Consider the following 11,035-nt stretch of genomic DNA (forward strand, 5'->3'; position numbering starts at 1 on the left):
CAAGCTGAATTCAGTAACCTACCTGTTACCATTTACAGTGGAACAGCCATTGACTTGGTTTACTTCTGCAAAGGCTAAAGTTCCACTGTGTAGAGAAGGCAATGTTACTGAAAGTAACTTCTGGATCATAGGTTGCACAATCATAAAATTGGTTGCTGACAACTCTAAATCATATGGTTTGTGTACAAACAATGTTTACATCATGTTAGCACATAGTAGGTATCAGCAAAATTGAACTGTACACACCATTGAGTTGAATGCATTACTTTCTATTCAATGCATTCTGTGGTAACCTTGTGTGCATAACTACTCAGGGTGATTTGGAACTGTATAGATATTGCATGTACAGTGCTCAGTACCATGGAATAATACAATGCAAGCTGAATTCAGTAACCTACCTGTTACCATTTATAGTGGAACAGACATTGACTTGGTTTACTTCTGCAAAGGCTAAAGTTCCACTGTGTAGAAAAGTTAATGTTACTGAAAGTAACTTCTGGAGCATAGGTAGCACACTCATAAAAGTGGTTGCAGACAAGTCCAAATCATATGGTTAGTGTGCTAACATCGTTTACATCATGTTAGCACATAGTAGTTATCAGCAAAATTGAACTGTACACACCATTGAGTTGAATGCATTACTTTCTATTCAATGCATTCTGTGGTAACCTTGTGTACATAACTACTTAGGATGATTTGGAACTGTATAGATATTGCATGTACCGTGCTCAGTACCATGGAATAATACAATGCAAGCTGAATTTAGTAACCTACCTGTTACCATTTACAGTGGAACAGCCATTGACTTGGTTTACTTCTGCAAAGGCTAAAGTTCCACTGTGTAGAGAAGGCAATGTTACTGAAAGTAACTTCTGGAGCATAGGTCGCACACTCATAAAATTGGTTGCTGACAACTCTAAATCATATGGTTAGTGTAGAAACAATGTTTACTTCATGTTAGCACATAGTAGTTATCAGCAAAATTGAGCTGTACATACCATTGAGTTGAATGCATTACTTTCTGTTCAATGCATTCTGTGGTAACTTTGCGTACATGACTATTCAGTGTGATTTGGAACTGTATAGATATTGCATGTAGAGTGCTCAGTACCATGGAATACTCCAATGCAAGCGGAATTCAGTAACCTACCTGATACCATTTGCAGTGGAACAGCCATTGACTTGGTTTACTTCTGCAAAGGCTAAAGTTCCACTGTGTAGAAAAGGTAATGTTACTGAAAGTAACTTCTGGAGCATAGGTAGCACACTCATAAAAGTGTTTGCAGACAAGTCCAAATCATATGGTTAGTGTGCTAACATCGTTTACATCATGTTAGCACATAGTAGTTATCAGCAAAATTGAACTGTACACACCATTGAGTTGAATGCATTACTTTCTATTCAATGCATTCTGTGGTAACCTTGTGTACATAACTACTTAGGATGATTTGGAACTGTATAGATATTGCATGTACCGTGCTCAGTACCATGGAATAATACAATGCAAGCTGAATTCAGTAACCTACCTGTTACCATTTACAGTGGAACAGCCATTGACTTGGTTTACTTCTGCAAAGACTAAAGTTCCACTGTGTAGAGAAGGCAATGTTACTGAAAGGAACCTGGAGCATAGGTTGCACACTCATAAAATTGGTTGCTGACAACTCTAAATCATATGGTTAGTGTACAAACAATGTTTACATCATGTTAGCACATAGTAGGTATCAGCAAAATTGAACTGTACACACCATTGATTTGAATGCATTACTTTCTATTCAATGCATTCTGTGGTAACCTTGTGTGCATAACTACTCAGGGTGATTTGGAACTGTATAGATATTGCATGTACAGTGCTCAGTACCATGGAATAATACAATGCAAGCTGAATTCAGTAACCTACCTGTTACCATTTACAGTGGAACAGACATTGACTTGGTTTACTTCTGCAAAGGCTAAAGTTCCACTGTGTAGAAAAGGTAATGTTACTGAAAGTAACTTCTGGAGCATAGGTAGCACACTCATAAAATTGGTTGCAGACAAGTCCAAATCATATGGTTAGTGTGCTAACATCGTTTACATCATGTTAGCACATAGTAGTTATCAGCAAAATTGAGCTGTACATACCATTGAGTTGAATGCATTACTTTCTGTTGAATGCATTCTGTGGTAACTTTGCGTACATGACTATTCAGTGTGATTTGGAACTGTATAGATATTGCATGTAGAGTGCTCAGTAACATGGAATACTCCAATGCAAGCGGAATTCAGTAACCTACCTGTTACCATTTGCAGTGGAACAGCCATTGACTTGGTTTACTTCTGCAAAGGCTAAAGTTCCACTGTGTAGAGAAGGCAATGTTACTGAAAGTAACTTCTGGAGCATAGGTTGCACACTCATAAAATTGCTTGCTGACAACTCTAAATCATATGGTTAGTGTACAAACAATGTTTACATCATGTTAGCACATAGTAGTTATCAGCCAAATTGAACTGTACACACCATTGTGTTGAATGCATTACTTTCTATTCAATGCATTCTGTGGTAACCTTGTGTGGATAACTACTCAGGGTGATTTGGAACTGTATACATATTGCATGTACAGTGCTCAGTACCATGGAATAATACAATGCTAGCTGAATTCAGTAACCTACCTGTTTCCATTTACAGTGGAACAGACATTGACTTGGTTTTCTTCTGCAAAGGCTAAAGTTCCACTGTGTAGAGAAGGCAATGTTACTGAAAGTAACTTCTGGAGCATAGGTTGCACACTCATAAAATTGGTTGCTGACAACTCTAAATCATATGGTTAGTGTACAAACAATGTTCACATCATGTTAGCACATACTAGTTATCAGCAAAATTGAACTGTAGACACCATTGAGTTGAATGCATTACTTTCTATTCAATGCATTCTCTGGTAACCTTGTGTACATAACTACTCAGGGTGATTTGGAACTGTATAGATATTGCATGTACAGTGCTCAGTACCATGGAATAATACAATGCAAGCTGAATTCAGTAACCTACCTGTTACCATTTACAGTGGAACAGCCATTGACTTGGTTTACTTCTGCAAAGGCTAAAGTTCCACTGTGTAGAGAAGGCAATGTTACTGAAAGTAACTTCTGGATCATAGGTTGCACAATCATAAAATTGGTTGCTGACAACTCTAAATCATATGGTTTGTGTACAAACAATGTTTACATCATGTTAGCACATAGTAGGTATCAGCAAAATTGAACTGTACACACCATTGAGTTGAATGCATTACTTTCTATTCAATGCATTCTGTGGTAACCTTGTGTGCATAACTACTCAGGGTGATTTGGAACTGTATAGATATTGCATGTACAGTGCTCAGTACCATGGAATAATACAATGCAAGCTGAATTCAGTAACCTACCTGTTACCATTTATAGTGGAACAGACATTGACTTGGTTTACTTCTGCAAAGGCTAAAGTTCCACTGTGTAGAAAAGTTAATGTTACTGAAGGTAACTTCTGGAGCATAGGTAGCACACTCATAAAAGTGGTTGCAGACAAGTCCAAATCATATGGTTAGTGTGCTAACATCGTTTACATCATGTTAGCACATAGTAGTTATCAGCAAAATTGAACTGTACACACCATTGAGTTGAATGCATTACTTTCTATTCAATGCATTCTGTGGTAACCTTGTGTACATAACTACTTAGGATGATTTGGAACTGTATAGATATTGCATGTACCGTGCTCAGTACCATGGAATAATACAATGCAAGCTGAATTCAGTAACCTACCTGTTACCATTTACAGTGGAACAGCCATTGACTTGGTTTACTTCTGCAAAGGCTAAAGTTCCACTGTGTAGAGAAGGCAATGTTACTGAAAGTAACTTCTGGAGCATAGGTCGCACACTCATAAAATTGGTTGCTGACAACTCTAAATCATATGGTTAGTGTAGAAACAATGTTTACTTCATGTTAGCACATAGTAGTTATCAGCAAAATTGAGCTGTACATACCATTGAGTTGAATGCATTACTTTCTGTTCAATGCATTCTGTGGTAACTTTGCGTACATGACTATTCAGTGTGATTTGGAACTGTATAGATATTGCATGTAGAGTGCTCAGTACCATGGAATACTCCAATGCAAGCGGAATTCAGTAACCTACCTGATACCATTTGCAGTGGAACAGCCATTGACTTGGTTTACTTCTGCAAAGGCTAAAGTTCCACTGTGTAGAGAAGGCAATGTTACTGAAAGTAACTTCTGGAGCACAGGTTGCACACTCATAAAATTGGTTGCTGACAACTCCAAATCATATGGTTAGTGTACAAACAATGTTTACATCATGTTAGCACATAGTAGTTATCAGCAAAATTGAACTGTAGACACCATTGAGTTGAATGCATTACTTTCTATTCAATGCATTCTCTGGTAACCTTGTGTACATAACTACTCAGGGTGATTTGGAACTGTATAGATATTGCATGTACAGTGCTCAGTACCATGGAATAATACAATGCAAGCTGAATTCAGTAACCTACCTGTTACCATTTACAGTGGAACAGACATTGACTTGGTTTACTTCTGCAAAGGCTAAAGTTCCACTGTGTAGAAAAGGTAATGTTACTGAAAGTAACTTCTGGAGCATAGGTAGCACACTCATAAAAGTGGTTGCAGACAAGTCCAAATCATATGGTTAGTGTGCTAACATCGTTTACATCATGTTAGCACATAGAAGTTATCAGCAAAATTGAACTGTACACACCATTGAGTTGAATGCATTACTTTCTATTCAATGCATTCTGTGGTAACCTTGTGTACATAACTACTTAGGATGATTTGGAACTGTATAGATATTGCATGTACCGTGCTCAGTACCATGGAATAATACAATGCAAGCTGAATTCAGTAACCTACCTGTTACCATTTACAGTGGAACAGCCATTGACTTGGTTTACTTCTGCAAAGGCTAAAGTTCCACTGTGTAGAGAAGGCAATGTTACTGAAAGTAACTTCTGGATCATAGGTTGCACAATCATAAAATTGGTTGCTGACAACTCTAAATCATATGGTTTGTGTACAAACAATGTTTACATCATGTTAGCACATAGTAGGTATCAGCAAAATTGAACTGTACACACCATTGAGTTGAATGCATTACTTTCTATTCAATGCATTCTGTGGTAACCTTGTGTGCATAACTACTCAGGGTGATTTGGAACTGTATAGATATTGCATGTACAGTGCTCAGTACCATGGAATAATACAATGCAAGCTGAATTCAGTAACCTACCTGTTACCATTTATAGTGGAACAGACATTGACTTGGTTTACTTCTGCAAAGGCTAAAGTTCCACTGTGTAGAAAAGTTAATGTTACTGAAAGTAACTTCTGGAGCATAGGTAGCACACTCATAAAAGTGGTTGCAGACAAGTCCAAATCATATGGTTAGTGTGCTAACATCGTTTACATCATGTTAGCACATAGTAGTTATCAGCAAAATTGAACTGTACACACCATTGAGTTGAATGCATTACTTTCTATTCAATGCATTCTGTGGTAACCTTGTGTACATAACTACTTAGGATGATTTGGAACTGTATAGATATTGCATGTACCGTGCTCAGTACCATGGAATAATACAATGCAAGCTGAATTTAGTAACCTACCTGTTACCATTTACAGTGGAACAGCCATTGACTTGGTTTACTTCTGCAAAGGCTAAAGTTCCACTGTGTAGAGAAGGCAATGTTACTGAAAGTAACTTCTGGAGCATAGGTCGCACACTCATAAAATTGGTTGCTGACAACTCTAAATCATATGGTTAGTGTAGAAACAATGTTTACTTCATGTTAGCACATAGTAGTTATCAGCAAAATTGAGCTGTACATACCATTGAGTTGAATGCATTACTTTCTGTTCAATGCATTCTGTGGTAACTTTGCGTACATGACTATTCAGTGTGATTTGGAACTGTATAGATATTGCATGTAGAGTGCTCAGTACCATGGAATACTCCAATGCAAGCGGAATTCAGTAACCTACCTGATACCATTTGCAGTGGAACAGCCATTGACTTGGTTTACTTCTGCAAAGGCTAAAGTTCCACTGTGTAGAAAAGGTAATGTTACTGAAAGTAACTTCTGGAGCATAGGTAGCACACTCATAAAAGTGTTTGCAGACAAGTCCAAATCATATGGTTAGTGTGCTAACATCGTTTACATCATGTTAGCACATAGTAGTTATCAGCAAAATTGAACTGTACACACCATTGAGTTGAATGCATTACTTTCTATTCAATGCATTCTGTGGTAACCTTGTGTACATAACTACTTAGGATGATTTGGAACTGTATAGATATTGCATGTACCGTGCTCAGTACCATGGAATAATACAATGCAAGCTGAATTCAGTAACCTACCTGTTACCATTTACAGTGGAACAGCCATTGACTTGGTTTACTTCTGCAAAGGCTAAAGTTCCACTGTGTAGAGAAGGCAATGTTACTGAAAGTAACTTCTGGATCATAGGTTGCACAATCATAAAATTGGTTGCTGACAACTCTAAATCATATGTTTTGTGTACAAACAATGTTTACATCATGTTAGCACATAGTAGGTATCAGCAAAATTGAACTGTACACACCATTGAGTTGAATGCATTACTTTCTATTCAATGCATTCTGTGGTAACCTTGTGTGCATAACTACTCAGGGTGATTTGGAACTGTATAGATATTGCATGTACAGTGCTCAGTACCATGGAATAATACAATGCAAGCTGAATTCAGTAACCTACCTGTTACCATTTACAGTGGAACAGACATTGACTTGGTTTACTTCTGCAAAGGCTAAAGTTCCACTGTGTAGAAAAGTTAATGTTACTGAAAGTAACTTCTGGAGCATAGGTAGCACACTCATAAAAGTGGTTGCAGACAAGTCCAAATCATATGGTTAGTGTGCTAACATCGTTTACATCATGTTAGCACATAGTAGTTATCAGCAAAATTGAACTGTACACACCATTGAGTTGAATGCATTACTTTCTATTCAATGCATTCTGTGGTAACCTTGTGTACATAACTACTTAGGATGATTTGGAACTGTATAGATATTGCATGTACCGTGCTCAGTACCATGGAATAATACAATGCAAGCTGAATTCAGTAACCTACCTGTTACCATTAACAGTGGAACAGCCATTGACTTGGTTTACTTCTGCAAAGGCTAAAGTTCCACTGTGTAGAGAAGGCAATGTTACTGAAAGTAACTTCTGGAGCATAGGTCGCACACTCATAAAATTGGTTGCTGACAACTCTAAATCATATGGTTAGTGTAGAAACAATGTTTACTTCATGTTAGCACATAGTAGTTATCAGCAAAATTGAGCTGTACATACCATTGAGTTGAATGCATTACTTTCTGTTCAATGCATTCTGTGGTAACTTTGCGTACATGACTATTCAGTGTGATTTGGAACTGTATAGATATTGCATGTAGAGTGCTCAGTACCATGGAATACTCCAATGCAAGCGGAATTCAGTAACCTACCTGATATCATTTGCAGTGGAACAGCCATTGACTTGGTTTACTTCTGCAAAGGCTAAAGTTCCACTGTGTAGAGAAGGCAATGTTACTGAAAGTAACTTCTGGAGCACAGGTTGCACACTCATAAAATTGGTTGCTGACAACTCCAAATCATATGGTTAGTGTACAAACAATGTTTACATCATGTTAGCACATAGTAGTTATCAGCAAAATTGAACTGTAGACACCATTGAGTTGAATGCATTACTTTCTATTCAATGCATTCTCTGGAAACCTTGTGTACATAACTACTCAGGGTGATTTGGAACTGTATAGATATTGCATGTACAGTGCTCAGTACCATGGAATAATACAATGCAAGCTGAATTCAGTAACCTACCTGTTACCATTTACAGTGGAACAGACATTGACTTGGTTTACTTCTGCAAAGGCTAAAGTTCCACTGTGTAGAAAAGGTAATGTTACTGAAAGTAACTTCTGGAGCATAGGTAGCACACTCATAAAAGTGGTTGCAGACAAGTCCAAATTATATGGTTAGTGTGCTAACATCGTTTACATCATGTTAGCACATAGTAGTTATCAGCAAAATTGAACTGTACACACCATTGAGTTGAATGCATTACTTTCTATTCAATGCATTCTGTGGTAACCTTGTGTACATAACTACTTAGGATGATTTGGAACTGTATAGATATTGCATGTACCGTGCTCAGTACCATGGAATAATACAATGCAAGCTGAATTCAGTAACCTACCTGTTACCATTTACAGTGGAACAGCCATTGACTTGGTTTACTTCTGCAAAGGCTAAAGTTCCACTGTGTAGAGAAGGCAATGTTACTGAAAGTAACTTCTGGAGCATAGGTCGCACACTCATAAAATTGGTTGCTGACAACTCTAAATCATATGGTTAGTGTAGAAACAATGTTTACTTCATGTTAGCACATAGTAGTTATCAGTAAAATTGAGCTGTACGTACCATTGAGTTGAATGCATTACTTTCTGTTCAATGCATTCTGTGGTAACTTTGCGTACATGACTATTCAGTGTGATTTGGAACTGTATAGATATTGCATGTAGAGTGCTCAGTACCATGGAATACTCCAATGCAAGCGGAATTCAGTAACCTACCTGTTACCATTTGCAGTGGAACAGCCATTGACTTGGTTTACTTCTGCAAAGGCTAAAGTTCCACTGTGTAGAGAAGGCAATGTTACTGAAAGTAACTTCTGGAGCATAGGTTGCACACTCATAAAATTGGTTGCTGACAACTCTAAATCATATGGTTAGTGTAGCAACAATGTTTACATCATGTTAGCACATAGTAGTTATCAGCAAAATTGAGCTGTACACACCATTGAGTTGAATGCACACTTTCTGTTCATTGCATTCTGTGGTAACTTTGCGTACATGACTATTCAGTGTGATTTGGAACTGTATAGATATTGCATGTAGAGTGCTCAGTACCATGGAATACTCCAATGCAAGCGGAATTCAGTAACCTACCTGTTACCATTTGCAGTGGAACAGCCATTGACTTGGTTTACTTCTGCAAAGGCTAAAGTTCCACTGTGTAGAGAAGGCAATGTTACTGAAAGTAACTTCTGGAGCATAGGTAGCACACTCATAAAATTGGTTGCAGACAAGTCCAAATCATATGGTTAGTGTGCTAACATCGTTTACATCATGTTAGCACATAGTAGTTATCAGCAAAATTGAACTGTACACTCCATTGAGTTGAATGCATTACTTCATATTCAATTTATTCTGTTGTAACTTTGTGTACATGACTACTCAGGGTGATATGGAACTGTATAGATATTGCATGTAGAGTGCTCAGTACCATGGAATACTCCAATGCAAGCTGAATTCAGTAACCTACCTGTTACCATTTACAGTGGAACAGCCATTGACTTGGTTTACTTCTGCAAAGGCTAAAGTTCCACTGTGTAGAGAAGGCAATGTTACTGAAAGTAACTTCTGGAGCACAGGTTACACACTCTTAAAATTGGTTGCTGACAACTCCAAATCATATGGTTAGTGTACAAACAATGTTTACATCATGTTAGCACATAGTAGTTATCAGCAAAATTGAACTGTACACACCATTGAGTTGAATGCATTACTTTCTATTCAATGCATTCTGTGGTAACCTTGTGTACATAACTACTTAGGATGATTTGGAACTGTATAGATATTGCATGTACCGTGCTCAGTACCATGGAATAATACAATGCAAGCTGAATTCAGTAACCTACCTGTTACCATTTACAGTGGAACAGCCATTGACTTGGTTTACTTCTGCAAAGGCTAAAGTTCCACTGTGTAGAGAAGGCAATGTTACTGAAAGGAACTTCTGGAGCATAGGTTGCACACTCATAAAATTGGTTGCTGACAACTCTAAATCATATGGTTAGTGTACAAACAATGTTTACATCATGTTAGCACATAGTAGGTATCAGCAAAATTGAACTGTACACACCATTGAGTTGAATGCATTACTTTCTATTCAATGCAATCTGTGGTAACCTTGTGTGCATAACTACTCAGGGTGATTTGGAACTGTATAGATATTGCATGTAGAGTGCTCAGTACCTTGGAATACTCCAATGCAAGCGGAATTCAGTAACCTACCTGTTACCATTTACAGTGGAACAGACATTGACTTGGTTTACTTCTGCAAAGGCTAAAGTTCCACTGTGTAGAAAAGGTAATGTTACTGAAAGTAACTTCTGGAGCATAGGTAGCACACTCATAAAAGTGGTTGCAGACAAGTCCAAATCATATGGTTAGTGTGCTAACATCGTTTACATCATGTTAGCACATAGTAGTTATCAGCAAAATTGAACTGTACACACCATTGAGTTGAATGCATTACTTTCTATTCAATGCATTCTGTGGTAACCTTGTGTACATAACTACTTAGGATGATTTGGAACTGTATAGATATTGCATGTACATTGCTCAGTACCATGGAATAATACAATGCAAGCTGAATTCAGTAACCTACCTGTTACCATTTACAGTGGAACAGCCATTGACTTGGTTTACTTCCGCAAAGGCTAAAGTTCCACTGTGTAGAGAAGGCAATGTTACTGAAAGTAACTTCTGGAGCATAGGTCGCACACTCATAAAATTGGTTGCTGACAACTCTAAATCATATGGTTAGTGTAGAAACAATGTTTACTTCATGTTAGCACATAGTAGTTATCAGCAAAATTGAGCTGTACATACCATTGAGTTGAATGCATTACTTTCTGTTCAATGCATTCTGTGGTAACTTTGCCTACATGACTATTCAGTGTGATTTGGAACTGTATAGATATTGCATGTAGAGTGCTCAGTACCATGGAATACTCCAATGCAAGCGGAATTCAGTAACCTACCTGTTACCATTTGCAGTGGAACAGCCATTGACTTGGTTTACTTCTGCAAAGGCTAAAGTTCCACTGTGTAGAAAAGGTAATGTTACTGAAAGTAACTTCTGGAGCATAGGTT

This window comes from Hypanus sabinus, chromosome 2, assembly GCF_030144855.1.
Source record: "Hypanus sabinus isolate sHypSab1 chromosome 2, sHypSab1.hap1, whole genome shotgun sequence".
Taxonomy (NCBI): domain Eukaryota; kingdom Metazoa; phylum Chordata; class Chondrichthyes; order Myliobatiformes; family Dasyatidae; genus Hypanus; species Hypanus sabinus.